This window comes from Callithrix jacchus, chromosome 17, assembly GCF_049354715.1.
Source record: "Callithrix jacchus isolate 240 chromosome 17, calJac240_pri, whole genome shotgun sequence".
NCBI classification, from domain to species: Eukaryota; Metazoa; Chordata; class Mammalia; order Primates; family Cebidae; genus Callithrix; species Callithrix jacchus.
The window spans coordinates 30,075,214-30,097,253 of record NC_133518.1 but is presented as its reverse complement, the minus strand read 5'-3'; the positions used below and the strand labels follow the sequence as shown (position 1 = coordinate 30,097,253).

General features: G+C 39.3%; 1 pseudogene; it reads right to left on the bottom strand.

Annotated features, from left to right (window-relative positions):
• Positions 1-3,064: 3,064 nt before the first annotated feature.
• Positions 3,065-3,622, bottom strand: LOC144579895 (dynein light chain roadblock-type 1 pseudogene; annotated as a pseudogene).
• Positions 3,623-22,040: the final 18,418 nt, after the last annotated feature.

The following is a 22,040-nucleotide window of genomic DNA, read 5'->3' as shown; positions in this document are numbered from 1 at the left end:
TGTGGTGGCTCACACCTATAATCCCAGCACTTTGTGAGAGGCCAAAGCAAAGGATCCATTGAGCTCAGGAGTTTGAGACCAGCCTGGACAAAGAGTGAGACCCCCCTGATCTCTACAGAAAATTTAAAAATTATCTAGGTGTGGTGGCATGTACCTGTAGTCCCAGCTACTCTGGAGGCTGAGGCAAGAGGATTGCTTGAGCCCAGGAGAATGAGGTTGCAATAAGCTGTGATCACACCTGCACTCCAGCCTGAGTGAGAGTACACCCTATCTCTACAAAAAAAAAAAAGAAAAGAAAAAGAACAAAATCCTGGGTAGCTCTTAAAGTATAAAGATGCCCAGGCTTCACATCTGGAGTTTCTGATACAATAAGTTTAGAGTGGAACCAGGGATTCTGAATTTCTAATAGCTCCCAAGATGTTTCTGGAAATCAGCCATGTGTGACAGTCCCATCTAGAAAGTAGAGACTGTGCTTTGTTCAGGTTTTTCATCCAGCATGTGGCACAGCATGGGCAGTAGTAGGAGATCTATCTTTGCTTGTTAGGTAGGAGTAGAAGTAAGTGGATGGACAGATGTCCGGCAGACGTTGAGGGAAAGGGCTGCATTCTGAATCACTATGAGACTGAGAGTAGCACAGATTCTAAATGTAGTTCTGATCCTCTGGAAGTGGGCAGCAGAACTGAACCCCATCCTCTGCTCCAAAGAGCCTTGGCTAGTCTAAGGAGCAAACTGTCTGCATTTAACTTCTGGCAGATTCTCTCTTTTCCCTCTGCATTTTTCCCCATCTCTTCCTGCCTCCTCAAAAGCACTTATAAGTAGCTCCCCAGTCTTAGCCAAGTCCCAGATCAGGCATCATCAAGTCCTGAGGTATTGTAGGACACAAGCCACAGACTGAATAACGTGGCTAAACACCCAGGCAAGGGCCTGGAATGTGTCTCATTAATGAAGGTCCAGCTGTCCAAAAAGCCTAATGAGATCTCTGAGCCAATCCAGGGCCAGGAATCCAACCAAACACAAGAACCAGTTTCAGAAAGGTGAGAAAAACCTTGAGCTGGAGATGCATGTGGCTGACTTCCCACTGCACAGAAAAGAGAATCGACCCTCAACCCTGGAAGCGTTATCTCAGTTGGATGCCGCAGTGCTTTGCTGGTTCCCCTCCTTGCTCCCCTGCTGTCTGACAGCATTTGGAGCCCCTCTGGTGCTCTCCTTAAGGGCCATTAGAATCCATAATTTAAACTCAAGAGCATTTTTGATAGAAAAAGGAGTAATGCTTGATTTAATTGGGAAAAGAGAAGTGGGGAGGGGAGGGGAGGCTGTACTTCTTCCCCGCAAGCAATAACATCTGCTGTTGGTGGGGGAAATGCCCAGAGCAGTGCCTTTCCATGTAATTACTCCTGGGCATGAAAATAAAAGCAACCCTCTTTTCCTCCCCAGTCTGCCAGCCTCTTCCAAATCTCTGGAAACAAGTTCTCTGCAATTGGGCAACTTGACAGGCTGTTCTGTTACAAACATCAGCTGTCACAGGCATAAAGCAACAAGAAGGGAAGGCTCTAGGGCCAAGCAGAAGTGCTCAGGACAGGTCAAATGTGACCAGCAAAGGCACTCCCCAGGTAAGCATGACAGAGTCCCTCAGATGGGTCTCAAGAGTCTGCCTATATTTCAATGTCTGTTTTCACATGGAGAGTTCATGGGCTATTTCTACACACAAATCTCATCTTGAAAAAATAAGAACAAGAAGGGAACAAAAATAGATGGATGCATCTAAACCAATGTCATTGAAATTCTTAATCAAATAAAATCATAGAAATCACTGCACCCTCCAAAGGTCCCCAGCTGGTACCGTCCCTGACACGCTCACAATTTAGCCACAAGGAGGGTGTAGGTCTCCTGTAGGGAGAGAGCCACGTAGCTTCTCCCACTCCTTTGTCAAACTGAAGAGCCTAGAGTGGTCTGTTCTGGGCCACATAGCCCACTGGAAAGTTAACTTGGACTTCAGTGAGCATATCATATTCCAAAGTAAAAGAATGAATTGTGATGCAGCATGGGACAGTGAGCAAGTCCTTCAGTGGTTTGTGCAGATGTATCTACTGAAGGTCACACAAGCTGTCTGCCAGACCCACTGCCCTCTCTGGGATTCCAGCCACACTCACCCGGCTAACTGGTACCACATAATCCTGCTAGAGCTGCTTGGACCAGGGAGGCATGCCTGATTGAAGAACAGCCTAGGAAGAGGCTTGCCTCGAGAATCCGACAAACAGGCACAAATATGATCTAATTGAGCTGATTAGATTTCATTGCTTAGACAATTTGAGAGCTCAGCATTAAATATATATATATATATTTAAATATATATGTGTATATATATATTTAAAGAGAGAGAGGGAGTTCTTTACCAACAGGAGACGAAGTTCCTATCTAATCTCCAGAATACCAGAAACATTATTTTGTAAAGAATCAATACCTGTGGCCGGGCATGATGGCTCAAGACTGTAATCCCAGCACTTTGGGAGGCCGAGGCGGGTGGATCACGAGGTCAAGAGATCGAGACCATCCTGGTCAACATGGTAAAAGCCCGTCTCTACTAAAAATACAAAAAATTAGCTGGGCACAGTGGCGCGTGCCTGTAATCCCAGCTACTCAGGAGGCTGAGGCAGGAGAATTGCCTGAACCCAGGAGGCGGAGGTTGCGGTGAGCCGAGATCGTGCCATTGCACTCCAGCCTGGGTAAGAAGAGTGAAACTCCGTCTCAAAAAAAAAAAAGAAAAAAGAAAAAAAAGAATCAATACTTGTTTTATTTTGTAAAGCATTAAATTAATTATCACAGGGAGATCATTAAAACTTTTTCTAGATCTATTTATATATTTTTTTCTTAATGTCTATTTAATCTCTCCTGCCTATTTTTTTTTAAGCATTTTGGTTATTTTTAGTTAAAGAAAGCCTTCTCCAAGGGCAAGAAAGGGAACTGAAGGTCAGAAGGAAGCTGTGTACTTGCTCCAAAACCTGGAAGTGAGGCGAGAGGGCCCTCCTGGAACTCTGGGGAAGGCCGGCACAGCACAGGGGTTCCTTTGGTTGGGGAGGAAGAGCCACCAGCCCACACATGCTCACTGGATTGTTCTGAGTGGGCTCCAAGGTGACTGTCACATGCCAGTCTGCTAACATGATCGACATTAACATTCTTTGGGGGGCATTTGGATAGTAGTCAGGAGAGTGGCCTATTTGGATTCTGAATCACAATTAGGAAATAGTCTTTATCTGGTGCAACCATAATCTCATTTTTCTTGGAGCAAATTCGAAGGAAGGTGAGATCGTTCTGGGGGTCGATTTCATGCATGGTGCTCCATGCCTTCAGGATGAAGCTGTGCATAAGGCTGGCATACTGGGTGGTGGTGGGGTGGTCCATGGTGCTCTTGATGGGAATGCCTTCTGTGTTCACCATGATGATTCCCTGCATTCCCTTCTGGCTCTGAAGTCACTTCAGTGTCTCCTCCATCTCTGCCATTTCCCACGGATTCGGTAGCCCTGCATAGCCTACTCTCTACTGCCTATTTTTTAAATTTTTTTTATTGTGGTAAGAACATGATATGAGATCTACTTTCTTAACTAATTTTTAAGCGTAAAATACATTGTTGTTTACTTTAGGTACAATGTGCTACACCAGATCTCTAGGGCTGACTCAGCTTGCTTAACTGAAACTTTATCTTAAAAACTTGATAGGCATTTATTTTGAAATTTGGGAGAGACAGAAGAGAGTAGCCTTTACATATTTTGGTCTAAATGTCTTTATCTAAACCTGAAAAAATAAATACAGAGAGAGAGAGCAGGAACTAGAAGCCCTAAAACAGTAGAAGCCAGGAGTAGTAGAGAAGGAGTATTGAGCTGTCAGAAGACCAGAGTAGCAGACAACAGAAACTCTCTGAGCCTTCATGGTGACCAGGGAGTAGAAAAGGGACTCAGGTGCCTGCTTCTCAGGCACCTGACAGAAATCTGTGGGGCTCCAGAGCTGCTGCTGTGGCCTTGATGATCTAAGCTTCCTTTATTTCCCCATGTAGCCTTGCTACAAATTCCTACTTCCTAAACTTCAGTTTGTCTTTGCTTCTTGAAACCTAAAAAAGCCTAACTACGTCATCATTCATACTAGCAAATAAAAGACATGTATTCAGATATTATTACCAAAGCCAAAGTTCAGGTACTTTAAAGGAAATGGACAAGATATCATGATTTGTGTGGGTCAAGTGAGAAGCTTAATCCAAGGAGAGCTTCAAGGTAGAAGACAGACTTTGCAGAAGAACATGGACTAAATTCAGAAGACAGACTCCAGGATGAACATAGGCAAACCATGTCCTAAGCAGGCAACTGTCAGGGAGCTAGGGATGTACAGCCTGCAGAACAGAAAATTCATGAAGTTTGTGACAGACAATGTCAAGTGGAAGAAGGGCCAAAACTGTGTCATGTGCCAAAGAAATAAAAACATAGGAGGAAAGGTTTTAGTTCAATATTAGAAAAAGGTTTCCAAAAATCTGAACTTCATTAGTAAATGGGGTGAGTTGTTTGTCACTGAAAGTGTTCAGGGAGAAACTCAGATTTTTTAGACTCTCGACTTAGGTCAGACTCAATTAGAAATATCATATTCACTTTGTGATAAGAAAAGATAATACAAGGTAAAGAAACCTAAAGTTGAAAATTACATGAACACAGCAACAAGCCAAATATATTGAACACACTTGTAGCTAATCTGAGCTTGATAAATGGTAATCTACAGACTGCTGGGGTGAAAATACTCTTGCCTAGAAATTCTGCATTTATTGGACTTGGGGGTATTATTATTCTTTCATTGTCATCAAGGTAGACAATCACTAACTATCCATTTTTACTTAGCCTTAACAGATCAAATAAGAGAATGTTTTATGCATCAAATAATTTTTTAGATGTTAGTTACCAGTTGATAAAATCAAAGGATAGAATACCAGAAGAGACCCTTGGAAATCCTAGGACAATATAACATGATCGTGTGATTATTTTTCTCTTCTTTGGGGAACAAATGAAAGTTAATAGACTATAACCATTATTCATAAGTAACAAGAATCTCTATGTGCCTTTTTTCCAGAAGAAAAAATACTGAGGGAGGAGAAAATGTAATACCTGCCAAATACCTTTCTCAAAGCTCTTTATTAGAAGACTGTGCTGACTTGCTCACTATTGCTCTTCTAGAGGAGAGAGAGCCTCATCTCCTATTGACCTAATAAGCTCAGAGTGTTACTATTAACTTAGAAAACAGACTTGAAATTTCTGCTCTGAAGAAAGATATAAAAAAGAATCAGATCACCTCTCTGCAACTACAGTTCCTGCAGAAGAAACAGCCACTTCATTTCTGCCAAAGATTTGAGGATTACAAGCAAAACCTTTCCACTCTATTCCATCACTAAGCAAGTTCTGCCACCTCGGACTGCAGGACTATTCAGATCTTCTTAGTCTTACTTTTGGCAGAAAGCTGGAAGCAAAGTAGATAATATAAGAATATTTCTTAGGATTGTATTTGACAGTGAAGAAAAGCAAAACACAATTTTTTGACTTAGAGTCCTAAAATGTTCATCTCATTGCAAGGACAAAAATATCAATAGCTTCTAACACTGGTGTCAGGGATGTCCCTCATTTTGGAAAAGTCCAGTGATACTTTATTTGGTAGGAGACTGGACTAACAATTGCTGTTTCCTTGCATCTCCGAAGCATTACACATGTGCTTATGTAGCTAACTTTATATGTAACAGCTGAAAAAATATTTCATGCAAATGTTCTAAGTATAGAAAAGAAAATGCAATGAGAACAGCTTCAGCATTTCCAAAGGGAAAACTGATCTTTAGTACTTGATGTGCAATCAAACACTGAAATGATTTTTTTCACATGTTAACTTTGCATCAGGAATCCTGACTTAATGTTTAAGAGCCTCTGCTGTTGTTGATTTTTAACCTTCCTCAAAAAATATGCATGGAAGTTAGTTTGCTAATTCAAACCTGGAAACAATTTGAAAGGTATTTCATTTGTTTACATGCTCTAGAGTTTTAAGTACATTCAAATGAAGTAAAGAGAAAAAAAGAATGCAAGTAGCTTGTTAGCTTTATTCGGTCATACCCATTATGGTCAAAAACTCTTCAGGAAATTGGCCAGGCACAGTGGCTCATACCTGTAATCCCAGCACTTTGGGAGGCCGAGGCAGGCAGATTACTTGAGGTCAGCAGTTCAGGATCAGCCTGGCCAACATGGTGAAACCCCAACTCTACTAAAAATACAAAAATTAGCCCCTGGTGTGGTGGCGCGTGCCTGTAGTCCCAGCTACTCAGGAGGCTGAGGCAGGAGAATAGCATGAACCAGGGAGGTGGAGGCAGCAATGAGCCAAGATTGCACCACTGCACTCCAGCCTGGCAACAGAGCAAGACTCTACCTTAAAAAAAAAAAGTCTTAAGGCAAATAATACAAAAGGAAAAACCAGTTTTAAACTAATGTCACAGGGAAGAATCATCTTTAATCCTAAATAAGTTGAGTTCTAAAAGGAAAATAATGAAACCACTAGCTTAAAAGCAAAACAAGATTTAAGAGATAGAAATGCAGTGGGGACTACTCTGCATTTAAAATAACTAAACTACTTCATTTCATGCAAGCCAGATGCGATGCTTATGCAAACCATTATAAGTTGCCTGGAATATATGAAATTCTAAGAAATACAATAATACATGCTGTGTGATGCATCGGGCAAAACTTCTGAAAAGAAAATAGCAAAGACAGAACAAATCTGAGTTTTGAAATAAAAGAAAAATGAGATGTGATATCTTTGACAGAAGTGCTTTTAATAATGGCACTTAGAAGTCTGTATTATAAAGGACATAAACAAATCCATATTCTTTTGGAATCTATACATCCATCTAAGAGATCCTAACAAGCTCACTGTATCCAATGGCACAGAAATGGTGTCTGTCCCAAAGCCAGACTGGAGACAAACACAGTGTTTATGACTTCCTATCTCCCAGCCCCAAGGAGTTACCTTGGTGACTTCCCTCATATTGGCCTGCTCTCCCAAAATACAACAAGCCAGATGCCTGCAGCTTTGGATGTGTCTAATTGAGCCACACTGAGCACCAAATGACCTGGCAATGTTTCATCCTGCTTTTGTCAGAACGAATTACTGGGATATGCTCACGTTCCTCTGGGGACTAATTTATGATTCAATACCAAGTCCTGTGCAAAGCTTTGGGCCAAGGCTGCTGCCTACTTCACTCCCTGCAGGTGGAGTTTCTGGACATGCTGCTCTGATATGAAAAGCATCCAGTCTGAAATGGTGGGACTAATAAGAGAACCATCAAATGAAACACTGCAAGAATCCTGGAGCAAGGCGTGCATTTTGTGCCTTTTGCTCCTCAAAAGTTCTTTGGAAAGAGAGCCCTGGTATGCTCTCTACAAATTACCCTCTGCAATATTGCTACTGAGTCCACATTCCATGTCATGGTGGTGACATCTCACAACTCTAATATTTTTAGTATCAAATTATGGGTAGAGGGCTCACAGAAAGACACTTGAAAATCACGTTCAAGCTGAGGATATACTGGTGTCTGGTAGAACAAGCTCAGCCCCTCTAAGCTCCTTCTCAACTTGCCACCCTGCCACAGGGCCGTGAAAGGGCACAGGATGCTGGTTCTCAGTACTCACATAGTATTTCTCTAGACTGCACTATCAACTGCATTCAAACAGTCTGGAGAATATCATACTCACCACCCTCCATCTGAAGTCCAAAAGGAAAATTACTGCCTAACAATCAGAGGCAACTGACTTCAAATGTGAAAAGTATGGTAGATTCAATTATATCCAAATTAAGGATGGCTCACACCTTTAATTCCAGCACTTTGGGAGGCTCAGGTAAATGGATCACTTGAGTCGAGGAGTTCCATGTGGTGAAACCCCTTCTCTACTAAAAATATAATAATTAGGCATTGTGGTGGCATCCAGTTACTCAGAAGGCTGAGGGAGGGGAATCGTTTGAACTTGAGAGGTGGAGGTAGCAGTGAGCCGAGATCGTGCCACTGCACTTCAGCCTAGGCGACAGAGTGAGACTCTGTCAAAAAAAAAAAAAAAAAGAAGAAGAAGAAGAAAAGAAACAGAAAGATTAAGAATTTATACTTAATAAAGAAAAAAAGAAGAAAAGAAAGAATGTCCCATAGGCATCAATTTTAATATGATTAATATATATTAATATGTATATAAATATATATTTTTGGATTTTATATATATGTCCTAAAAAAGATATGTGAAAACAATTTCAATTTATATAAATAGTATTGAGCTATATATGTCATTTAGTTTCCTATTTTACTCAAAACTATATATAATGATATATCTCAACATATAGATACATATATCTCACTGCATCTGCATAGATAAAATATCATGGTGTCTGACTACTAGATAGTGTTCCATGATTTGCATCCAGCACCTTCTACTAAGTACAGCCATATTGCTCTTTAGAGATTGTTCCTTTGTATTCCCAGGAGTGATGCGTGAGAATTCCTATTTGCTCACACTTGGTTTTATCCAGCCTTCTAACTTGTCAATTGATTGTTGTATAGTGGTGCCTTGTTATTCTTTTCATTTGCACTTCTCCAATTAAATTGGACATCTCTTCACATATGTGCTACCCATTTATATTTCTTCTTCTGTAGATAGCTTATTCATTTCTTGTGACCATTGTCTTTCATTTATTGATTTGTTCTTGTATATATTCAGTAATATCTAAGATTAATATCACTTGTTAATATGTAGTATATATCTTCCCAAGTCCAATTTGATTCTGTTAAATTTACCTATGGTGTTCTTTATTAAATAGAAATTCTTAATTTTGATGTAGTTAAATCTACTATAGTTTTCACATTTTTTTTGCACTTTTTGCATTATGCTTAAGATAATCTTCTCCACTACAACATCACAAGAACTTTTTTTTTTTTTCCTGAGACAGAGTTTCACTCCTGTTACCCAGGCTGGAGTGCAATGGTGCGATCTCGGCTCACCGCAACCTCCGCCTCCTGGGTTCAGGCAATTCTCCTGCCTCAGCCTCCTGAGTAGCTGGGATTACAGGCACGCGCCACCATGCCCAGCTAATTTTTTGTATTTTTAGTAGAGACGGGGTTTCACCATGTTGACCAGGATGGTCTCGATCTCTTGACCTTGTGATCCACCTGCCTCGGCCTCCCAAAGTGCTGGGATTATAGGCGTGAGCCACCACACCCGGCCAAGAATTTTTTATTAGAATTAAATTGCTAGGTTAACTCTAGTATAATTTGTATCTTTGCAACATTCATCCTGTCATAAATATGTTACAGCTCTCCATTTATTCAGGTCTTCTTTTATGTCTTTTATAGAGTTTAAATTTTTCTTATCATAACAATTTTCCATATTATTTGTACGTTATTCCTATTTTATAATTTTATTGTGATTATGAATAACGTACTTTTCAAAGTTTAATTTAACTAGAAAACTTCCAACTCTCTTGTTATACTAAGAGTTTGTCTAGGTATTGTGTTTTTTATGAAGATGATTGTCTTATCTATAAATAATGGCAAGTTTGCTTTTCCTATGCATCCTTCTATCTTGTATTGTAAATAGGGCAGCAATGAACATATGCGTGCATGTGTCTTTATAGTAGAATGATTTATATTCCTTTGGCTATGTGCCCAGTAAGAGTATTGCTAGGTCAAATGGCATTTCTGGTTCTAGATCCTAGCGGAATCATCATACTGTCTTCCACAATGGTTGAGCTAATTTACATTTCCCACAAACAGTGTAAAAGTGTTCCTATTTCTCCACATCCTCCCAGCATCTGTTGTTTCTTGACTTTTTAATAATCTCCATTCTGACTAGCATGAGATGATATCTTAATGTGGTTTTGATTTGCATTTCTCTAATGATCAGTGATGTTGATCTTTTTTCAAATGTTTGTTGGCCATGTAAATGTCTTCTTTTGAGAAGTGTCTGTTCATGTCCTTTGCCTACTTCTTGATGGGGTTGTTTTTTTCTTGTCAAATTGTTTAAGTCCCTTGTAAATTTTGGATATTATACCTCTATCAATGGGTAGATTGCAAAAATTTTCTCCCATTTCGTAGGTTGCCTGTTTACTCAGTTTCTTTTGCTGTGCTTCTGCTGTGCAGAAGTTCTTTGGTTTAATTACATCCCATTTGTCAGTTTTGGCTTTTGTTGCAATTGCTGTGGCATTTTCATCATGAAGTCTTTGCCCATACCTGATCATAGTATATTTCTATAATATAGTTGATCCTTGAACAACGTGGGGATTGGGGTACTGACTCTTGTGCAATTGAAAATCTGCATAGGGCTGGGCGCAGTGGCTCAAGCCTGTAACCCCAGCACTTTGGGAGGCCGAGGCGGGTGGATACGAGGTCAAGAGATCAAGACCATCCTGGTCAACATGGTGAAACCCCGTCTTTACTAAAAATACAAAAAATGAGCTGGGCATGGTGGCACATGCCTGTAATCCCAGCTACTCAGGAGGCTGAGGCAGGAGAATTGCCTGAATCCAAGAGGCGAAGGTTGCGGTGAGCCGAGATCGTGCCATTGCACTCCAACCTGGGTAACAAGAGCGAAAATCCGTCTCAAAAAAAAAAAAAAAAGAAAAGAAAATCTGCATATAACTTTTGACTGCCCAAAAAGGTCAACAACTAATAGCTTACTGTTGACCAAAAGCCTTACAAATAACATAAAAAATTGATTAACACATATTGTATGTTATATGTATTATATACTGCATTCTTATAATAAAGTAAGCTAGAGAAAATAAAATGTTATTAAGAGAGTCATAAGGAAGAAAAAATATTCATTAAGTGAAAGTGGATCATCATAAAGGTCATCATTGTTGTCTTCATGCTTAGTAGACTGAGAAGGAGGAAAAGGAGGGATTCGTCTTGCTGTCTCAAGGGTGGCAGAGGCAGAAGAAAATCTACAATATCAATGGACCCACTGGATTCAAATGTGTTGTCCAAGGGTCAACTGTATATTGGTTGGCTCTCATTATCTAATATGTTACATAAGAATCTTCTATCTCTGTCATAAATAAAATTTTATTTTGTTGTACTGACTTTGTTTTACAAATCCAGGTTGTACTAGCCTCAGAAATTACTAGAATTGCTTTTATTCTTTTCTATTTTTCTGAAACAATTTACTTAAAAATTATTTGCTTCCTGAAATTCTATTAGAACCCATCCTCTAAGACCATCTAGATTGAAACTTTTTCTATGAAATTAGAATAATTTCTATTTCAATATTTTCAGTATTAATAGCTATTGGTCCATTTGGAGTTTCTATGTGTAAATCTGAGAGTAATGGTTGCTTATAATTTTGCTATTTTAGGCCAGGCATGGTAGTTTATGCCTGTAATCCCAACACTTTGGGCGGCTGAGGTAGGTGGATCACCTGAGTTCAAGAGTCCAAGACCAGCCTGGTCAACATGGCAAAACCCCATCTCCACTAAAAATACAAAAAAGATTAGCCAGGCATGGTGGTTCATGCCTATAATCCCAGCTACTCGGAGGGTGAGGCAGGAGAATTGCTTGAACCTGGAAGGCAGAGGTTGCAGTGATCCGAGCTTGAGCCACTGCACCTTGGCCTGGGGGACAGCCTGAGATTCTGCCTCAAAAAAAAAATTGCTATTTTAAAATTTCTTTTACTCTTGATCATTTTCCCTTTCACTGAATGTTTTGTTTGGATATTCTCTTTTATCTTTAATTAATCTTGTCAAAGATTTGTCTAATTTAATAATTATTTTAAAAACCATTATTTTGGAAGTTTTCAATTTGTTCTCTATTTTTGCTCCAATATGTATTACTTATTTTCTTCATTTTTCTTTCTTACTTGGTGTTCTTTTTCTATCTTTTAAAATAGAATATTTATTTTCTAGTCTACAGATCAAAGCCATACATTTTTCTCTGCATATTGGTTTAGCTCTGCCCAATAAATCTTGACCTTTACTACCTTCATTTATTTTTAGTTTTCTTTCTGCATAGTTTGGTTTTAAATATTTCTCTCATAGAAACATATTTCTATAATCTGAGAGTTTCTTTTAATTGGTGCAGCCTAGTTACTTTTATTGCAGTTACTATTACATCAGAATTTATTTAATCCTATTTTAAAATTTATTTAATCTTATTTTATGTTTTCAATTTATCATATATTTTTGGAGGTGTTCTACTCCATCACTGATTTATATCAAAAATATGCTGATATAAATCAATATGTTTTTCTGATGGTCTGACAGTTACACATTCCAGGCTGGGTGTGGGGCTCACACCTGTGATCCCACCACTTTCAGAGGATGAGGCAGGTGGATTGCTTGAGTTTAGGAGGCCAAGACTGCATTGAGCCATGATCACCCCACAGCACTCCAGCCTGAGTGTCAGAGTGATACCCTATCTCAAAAAAAATAATAATAATAAATAAACAAAATAAAAAAGAAAGAAAGAAAAGAAAAGAAAGTTATATATTCTGCAGCTAACAGCTATACTGGTGGCTCTTTGATTTAGCTATTTTCTGACTGTAGTAGAAGCTGGTTCCCAGCTAACTCAGCTCCACCATGTAGTTCTAGGAAGTTTTTCCTGAAAGTTCAACTTTGAAGCTGTTTCAGCAAGCTTCCCAATAACTGAGCAATCTGTAGCCCTTAAAAATCCCTTTTTGTTTAAACTAGCTTGAGTGGACTCTGTTATGTAACTAAAGACTTTACTTGGTCAGAAAAATAGTTTTCATCTCAATTCCTTTAATGACTGTTCATTTGGGATGTCTATGTTTAAATACAAGTGATACTTGCTTATAATTTTATTCTTTTAAAATCCCTACTATTTATAATTATTTCTTCTCTTCATAGTATATTTTATTTACATGTTCTCTCTTATCTTTGATAAGTCTTGCCAAAGACTTGTCTAAACAGCATCCTAACAAGTATCTTAGCATGTTCTCATATCCTTCTGATATCTTTCTTACTATCTTGTAAATATATAATATCATCAATAGCTTTAGTTCTAGTTTTTTTTTTTTTTTTTTTCTGTGTTGCCCAGGCTGGAGTGCAGTGGTGCAATCTCAACTCACTGCAACCTCTGTCTCCTGGATTCCAGTGATTCTCCCACCTCAGCCTCCCAAGTAGCTGGGGTTACAAGCACCCACCACCATGCCCAGCTAATTTTGTATTTTTAGGAGAGACGGGGTTTCACCATGTTGGCCAGGCTGGTCTCCAATTCCTGATCACAGGTAACCCACCACCTTGGCCTCCCTAAGTGCTGGGATTACAGACATGAGCCACCATGCCCAGCCTAGTTCTAAATTTATAATGGATTTTTTTTTCTTTCCTTATGTATTATTTATCTGCTACCACAACAATGTATGTAAACACACACAGAATCTCAGTGGCATACAAAAATAAACATTCAGTTTTGCTCACAAGTCTATAAAGTTAGCTAAGCATATCTACTGATCTGAGCTGAAATGGGTAAGGCACACTCATTCATCTACGATTAGCTACAGATCAGCCAGAAGTCTTCCAGTATCTTGACTGGGTTCCTTTACATGTTTGGAGCTTATTCTGGGACAACTGAGCTGACTCAGTTCTGCCTGACATGGTCTATAGTCTTCCAATATGCTAGCGTGGATTTATTTTTACGGTGGTAGAGAGAGTACAGAGGTATTCAGGCCTCCTGAAGCTTTGGCTCAGAACTGGCATACCATCACTTTTCGCCACATTCTGATGGCCAAAGCAAGTCACAAAGCCCATCCAGATTCAAAGGATGAGAAAATAGACCCTACTTCTTGATTAGAGGAACTGCAAAGTCACATTGCAAAAGGCACAGGCACAGAGAGGGGTGGGAAGTCAGGGTTATCCTTGCAATCACTCCATTGTTACAGTTATCTACCATTTTGTAACAAAGCACCCCAAAATAAAGCAGCTTAGGAAAAAAACTTATTACCACCTCTTATGATTCTATATTATGGCCAGATTTAGATAAGTAGTTCTCTCTTGGGTCTTTAATTCAATTGCAACCAGATGATGGCTGGGGCTGAAGTCATCTGAAGGCTCAGTGGAACCAGGCATCCATGACAGTTCCCTTAGTCACAGGTCTGGTGGTCTCTGCTCAGATGACTGAAATAGCTGGGGACTTGCTTCCATGTGGCCTGTCCATGTTGCTAGTTTGGACAGTTTCATCATAACAGTCTCAGGATGTTCAAAATTTTTACATGGCTACTTGTTTTCACCACAGTAAGCATTCCAAGATCCCAGCCTCAAAAGTCACACAGTGTCTCTTCTACCACACTCTCCTGCTTACACAGGGCCAGCACTGATTCGGTAGACAAGGCTGCATGAAGCTTTGGATACTGGAAGGTATTTGTGGGTACCATATATATGTATGTGTGTAATATCATGTGTGTTTGATATCTTCAGCTTAGGTCCTGAATTTGTAGTTAATTTTTATTCTTTCCTATATAAATAAATATATGTGTACATGATGCTGTTTTATAGACAGTAAATTTTACTACTTTGTTTCCTAAATCTACTAAAGTATTGAGTTCGCTTTCCTTCCTGTCAGACTACATAATTCTTTCAACAGGGTTCTCAAAGTGTACGTTTTTGAGGCCTTGCATGACTAAGAACATTGTTATTTCATGCTCACATTTAATTTTCAGAGTTTCCTCTCTTCAATACTTTGCATTAGCAATAGGGTGTTGCTATTGAAACACTTCTCTAAGTGATTAGACTAAGTTTTGTTTATTACATACTTTATCCACTCCCTTCTAATGCACACCCTCAAGTGATGTTGCCCCCAAGGAACCTATAGTCCTGCCCAGGCTCTCCTCTTTTCCAACAGCTGCCTCAGTGATAACCCAGTTCTTGAAGTGGAGAATGGAGGAAGGAGGCAGCATCCAAGCTCCAGCTCAAGGCTGTACCTTGCTTTCATCCACTCTGACTCATAGTCAGACCACAGGCTTGATAATACCCTGCAGTCTCTAGTCAAGAGTTGGCCCTGCCACTGTTCTCCTCACAGTGGCTGTGGAGAAGGCAATATCTCACTCAGGGAAAGATGGGGCACAAGAACACTCTCCAGCCTGCTTTCATTCTAGGCTACCTTCAGCATCAACCTCCATCATTTACCCCCTCCCCACAACCATAAAGCATCTCCATCACCTCCACTTCCTCAGGCAGTTCTCACAATGTTGGTTCTGAGATATGACATCACTCCTCTTGGCTCCAGGTCATCCTTGGAGCAGAGATCATGTTATTTTGTCATCTGGTCAGAAACTACATGTCCCACGTCCCATGCCCAAGACCCTTCAATTCATTTTAAGATGACACAATATTGTATTAAAATTTAGGGTTGAGATTAGAATATGCCAAACTTAAGAACATAATATTTGAAATGAGTTTGTTTTAGTAAAGTCTAGTTTAAAATTTTTCATTAGATGTTGTATTTTATATAATTACCTAGTTTAAAAAGCTGAGGTAAAATAAATAAAGCAGCATATGTTATATATATGATAATTTTCTAAGATTGTTTAATCAACAAAGAATTTTTAAAAAGCACCATTACAAATGTATTGATCTTGGTAAAACAAAAGGACACAAATGACTTTTTATAACTTGGTGGATACTTTCCTTGTTTCCCTTATTCCAGAACATTTGTCATTATTTATCAACTAGAATATAAAAGAATAAAAAAGCAAACATTTCTCATATTTCCTTTGTACTACCATATTAATAAATCAGAAAGATAGTCCAGTAGAAAGAATAAATGGCTTCAGTTATAAGCCATATATAAGTAATGGATCTGACCATGTATGAGAAAACGGTTTTTTCTTTTATGCTCATGCCATTCTCAATGGCACTTCTAACAACAGATCTGTGGTGTTTTTCCCACTTGATCTATTATCCAACACCAGCAGGGTGTTCTACAATTCAATTCCATTCTGACACTGTCTCGAGTTAATGCAGAACCCACCGGTTAAGGGCCTCCCACAAAACTCCACCCCCACTACTGATGCCAGTCATAAGTAGCAGGCTTGCTAGTTACTCACAACTCCTGTATAACTTGGCTACAAATGGGAAGTTCTGAGTCCTCCTTGGGTTCAGTTGTTTGCTAGAGCAACTCACAGAACACAGGGAAACATTTGTGTTTACTGCCTTATTATACAATAAAGGGCATGATTAAAAAAACATGGATACACAGACAGATGAAGGTACACGAGGCAAGGTTTGATAGATCCCAAGAACAGCTACTTCTATTCCTATGGAGTAGGGGTATGTCACCTTCTGGCATATGGATGTGCTCACTACTCTAGGAATTTTTCAAACTCTGTCATTTAGGGATTTTGAAGGATCATGTAGACATGATCAATTATTAACTAAATCTCCTGCTCATCTTCACTCTTCAGAGTAGGGGGGTTGGAGTTGAAAGTTCCAAGCTTCTAATTATGGCTTGGTCTTTCCGGTAACCAGCCCTCATGCAGGAGCCCACCAAAAGTGGCTCTGATCACCCAGAAAATTCCAAGGGGTGTAGGGGCTCTGTGTCAGGAATTGGGTAAAAGGTAAAATATTAGAACAAAAAAATGCACCTAGCATCCCTATCACTTAGGAAATAACAAAAGTTTAGGAGCTCTGGCCAGGAGCAGAGAACAAGACCAATATACACATATGTTTTATTACATCAAAAAATCACAGCTAAAAGCAAAGTTTTCTTGTTTTGTTCAACCTATATCAATCTTTGAAGTCACTTTTAATTACCTCGTTTCAAGTGCAATCTATAAATATAATTGTTATCAATACTCAATCTTTCTACTTGCTAAATTCACTCAAATCACAGCCCTCTTGCTGCTCATGATTTTTTTATTTTATTTTGTCATTGTTTTTGATTTTCATGTAATAAATGGTTTGTCAGGGTTATCGTTTTTGCTTGTGACTTTATTTTGAAACCTTTTATGCAGGTGAAAATACATATTTATTTGCTGATATTGAATTGGGAGCAGGCAAACCAAGCACAATTTTATGGTCTTTCTCGTCATATTCTTAAATATAAAAATACATATAAATATTTACATCTTTATAAGAGTTTGACATGTATAGCAGTACTTTTGCCATCTGTTTATTTTGGATGTTATTGATGTGAATCTACAGTAAAAATTTCACAATTGGAATCTCTTCTATTAGTAAATTTTTCAACTGAAATACAATAAATATACTTGAAGAACATTCTTGAACCACCACATAGGAAATACTTTCCTTCCTGCTTATCGGAACTTTCAGAAGAATTTTTTTTTTTTTTTTTTTGAGACAGTCTCACTGTGTCACCCAGGCTGGAGTGCAATGGTGCAACCTCAGCTAACCGCAACATCTGCCTCCTGGGTTCAAGCGATTCTCCTGCCTCAGCCTTCTGAGTACCTGGGATTATAGGCACCCATCACCATGCCTGGCTAATTTTTTTTTGTATTTTTAGTAGAGACAGGCCTGACCAACATGACTGTGGTTTCACCATGTTGATCAGGCTGGTCTTTAACTCCCGACCTCAGGTAATCGACCCGCCTTAGCCTTTCAAAGTGCTGGGATGACAGGCATGAGCCACTGCATCCGGCCTGAGAATTTCTTAAGCATGGACTTTGAAGAAGAACTTCAAAAGCAAAAGCAGTCCGGGCGTGGTGGCTCATGCCTATAATCCCAGCACTTTGGGAGGCCGAGGCGGGCGGATCACGAGGTCAAGAGATCAAGACCATCCTGGCCATGGTGAAACCCCATCTCTACTAAAAATACAAAAATTAGCCAGGCGTGGTGGCACACGCCTGTGGTCCCACCTACTCAGGAGGCTGAGGTGGAAGAATCGCTTGAACCCAGACAGAGGTTGCAGTGAGCCAAGATTGCGCCACTGCACTCCAGCTTGGAGACAGAGTAAGACTCCATCTCAAAAAAAAAAAAAAAAGCAAAAGCAATAGGGTAGTTTGTGACTATTGTAGCCCTTCAATTTTTTTTTTTTTTGAGTCAGAGTCTCTCTCTCTTCTCATGCTGGAGCGCAGTGGCGTGATCTTGGCTTACTGCACCTTCTGCCTCCTGGGTTCAAGCAATTCTCCTACCTCAGCCTCCTGAGTAGCTGGGACTACAGGCATGCCCCACAATGTCCAGCTAATATTTTGTATTTTTAGTAGAGATGCACTTTCGTTATGTTGACCAGGCTGGTCTAGAACTCCTGGCCTCAAGTGATCCACCTACCTTGGCTTCCTAAAATGCTGAAGTTACTCTTGATGTGCTGCTGAGGAAACTAAGGTCCTCTGAGGTTTAATGACCTTCCCCAAAGTCACACTGATACCATGCCCAGCCTGTATTCCTTCAATTTTTGAATTATTTTCTTGCTTAATTTGAAAAATATGGGTAGATTGAGAGAGTTTGGTTTTTGTTCAAACCAAAATATAGCACTTCTAAAACACAGCAGCATTGGCACATTGGGGTTAATTCAGAGGCTGATCCTAAGTTGTAGTTACTGTAGGTCAAATAGCAATTTCATTATCAAATTCTGCAGAATTGACACTTTTTCTGGGGTAGGTCTTCCCGGGTACTGAAAATACTAAAAACAACTGTAGAAGTTGTTTTTGAAATTTTGTCTTTTTAAAAAAAAAAAATTTTTTTTTGAAAGTTATTTTTCTCAAAGAGTCCCAGATGTCTCCTAAAAACATAATTCCTCTAGCAGGGGCCTGGCTCTGCTGAATGATAACAGCCCTCTGCCCATTCATCATACAGACCTGAAATAAGCAGTCTGCTCCTCACTTGGGCAAATGAGAGGAGTCCACCCCTCACCAGAGCTCCAGCCAGGCCCTCTGGTGCTAAGAAAGGCAGGAGGCAGAGAACAAGAAGGAAGAAAGTGGGCAGCCCCTGCACTCTGAGCCTGCCCAGCCCTTGTTGTATTTGTTGCTTTATTTGAATGGCTTTTGTTTCCAGGGCTCCCTTTTACTCTTAGCTTTCTGCTTGCTACCTTTCTGGCTTTGGTCACGCCCACTCCATTTTCATATTCCATCTTAGTATCTGGAAAAATTAGCCATGTTCAACAACCCAGGCCTGTGACCTGCCCTAGAGAGAAGGAGACACTTAACAAACTGTGAAGTATAGCCATCATGCTCTCATGAACCTTTTTTTGGTAGCTGAGCATCAAAATGCCTCACCACTTGGTGGAAAGACTGAAGAGAGGCAAATTCATTCCTGCAAAGAATATGACCTGGCTAAAGTCCAAGATGCTATGGCCATTAAGTTAAATGAGAGGTGGGGAGTAACCATCTGTTAACTGTGCAAAGTAAATAAAAAGTAGACATCTGGGGAGACAGGTGATGGGGTGGAAATAAAGTTGAACTGAAATGCAGGAGGCTTATGTCATAACCCTAGCTTTGCTGAGCATGGTATCAGTGTGACTTTGGGGAAGGTCATTAAACCTCAGAGGACCTTAGTTTCCTCAGCAGCACATCAAGAGTATGGAACTAGATGACAATCAAGGTAGTTGCAAATCCAAAAGATTTTTCTTGACCCCAATCAACCTGTCCAGCTAATGTGGACACACATCAAGAACAGCCTTTGCTCATAATAGGGATTCAATATGCTAAACTGAATGTCCAAGGACAATCTAATTAAGCAGACAGTGGGGCTGTGGCTATTTCTGATGTCTACCATGCCCTTGAAAGCTGTCCTTTGATCTACGCAGCCTTGCCCTTAGCTATCAGTGTGTTAGCATCCTTTGCTGACTTAGAGAAAACAACAGCTATACAAGTGTTAAAATTCCTTGTCACCCTTGCTGAATAATATTCTTTCTGAGGAGTCAATATATTTTGTTCTATGTACAGAAAGTTTTTTGTTTCAGTTGGTATATTTGTAAACCCAAATGAAGTCCTTTTTCTCAAAACCATTTCTTATAAATTTTGGTAATGAATTGAGATGGTGGCCAAGAGGCAAAGAAGAGTCATATCTTAAAAATGAATGGTGATAAGCACCCCAATCCCCTCCTCAGATGAAAAGGTCAAAGGTTTATCTCAACATTTCCTGCAGTCCTTTCATTAGTGTGAACACATACACAAACAAAAATTATTTTCTCTCAAATAGAAAGGTATTTAAGTATCATAAATTCATGTCTCTTAATAAGTTATTCACTGAGGATTGATGCACCGAAAAAGAAAACTGCTATTAATTTATAGGGCAAGGAATATGACTTTGACCCAAGTTATGGGTTCAGAAACTGAATACACATCACAAATGTGAAAAGAAGTAATTGAAAATCTAAACTATTGGAATCCTAAATTATTTTGAGGCGTAAAGGCGTGTGATTATAGGACCTAGGTCATGTGCAAAGCAGCTGTAACCTAGGCAGCTATAAGCAAAGATGAAAGATAACACACGTCGGTGAGTATGTGGAGAAAAGAGAAACCTTATACACAGTTCATATTGCTCATTAGTACAGCTATTTTGGAAAATAATATGAAGGTTTCTCAAAAATTAAAAATAGAAGTACTGTATTATCCAGCCATCCCATGAATAGCATTGCTTTTCCCTAACTTTTTTCTTTGCCTTCTCTCTGGTTATTGAATATTCAGTTTAATTGAGACTTTTCCAATATGAATGAATTAGCACCAGTTCATGTGCTATTTAAAATACACCAGAATAATGGCATGCACTGCTAGGTGCACTATAGCAAACAATATTTGGTTAAATAAGAGTCAATCAGCTTTGACATTTATAGAGGAATTTTGACAATCATGCCAGTAATATATAAATAAAAAAAATACTAAAAGTGAAAAAATAAGAAATAAAAAGGAAATCAACATTGATTTAGGCTTTGTGGCTGGTGTTGTACTAGGCCTTTTCATATGTAATGACTTCAATTTAAACTTATAAGAGCCCTGTGAGGTAGTAGGTATGCTGTTGTAAAGCTTTTAGAGATGAAGAAATGGACACTCAGAAAGGCCAAGTCACTTGCCTAAAGTTGCACGTTTCATACGTAACAGAATCAGAATCTCAACGCAAGCCCCATTAACTCCAGAGACCAAACTGTAAAGAACAAGTAACTGAATAGACAAATTGGAAAATTCTTTTGAAGGCAAGAGCATTTAAAGAATTTCAATAAGGTCGAAACCACACAATTGATTATAACATATTTTATGTTATTCTGACATATCTGTGCAGTAAATATTTAAATGGAGACAATAAACAGAATTTTAGATTTTAGTTAAAATGAATTCCCCAGATTTCCTACAGGCCCAGCTGAAACCTCCTCCCCTTAGTCAACCAATGAGTGGAGACCTGGTAGTCTATTCAGAGAGGTTACTCAACGCTGTCTGAATTGAATAATGAGGATTGAGGTCGATGGATTACAAGAGCACACAGCTAAGTTACCATTATAACAGGTGTACTTTATGATTTTAAGAACTATACTAAACATTTGGGCTGTTAAAGGCCTAATCCTCTTTCATTGTGCTTCTAAGTAAGTCAGAAACACTGGTCCTAGAGTGTCTCCTTCCCAGAGGATTCCTTGGGTTGAAGACCAGATGTATTTATCTGCTTGAGCTGCTGTTACAAAATGTCACAGACTAGGGTGACTTAAATCACAGACATTCGTTTCTCACAATTTGGAGGCTAGGAAGTCCAAGATGAAGGTGCTTGTCGATTCAGTTCCTGGTGAGAGCTCCCTTCCTCACTTGCAGATGGCCACCTTCTCACTCTGTCCACACAGGCAGACAGAGAGCTATATTTCTCTGTTTCTCTTCTTACAAAGTGACTAATCTCATCATGACAGCCCCACTCTCATGACTTCATCTAACCCTAATTACCTCCCAAAGGCCTCATTGCTAAATACCAACACACTGGGAGTTAGGGCTTCAAGATACGAATTTAGGGGAGGACACAATTAAGTACATAGTACCAGGTGATTCTAAAAACTTGGAGGACTTACAAATGTTTCCTTTCTCAAATTATCCTGTCTCATGATTCTTGCTTAATTTCAC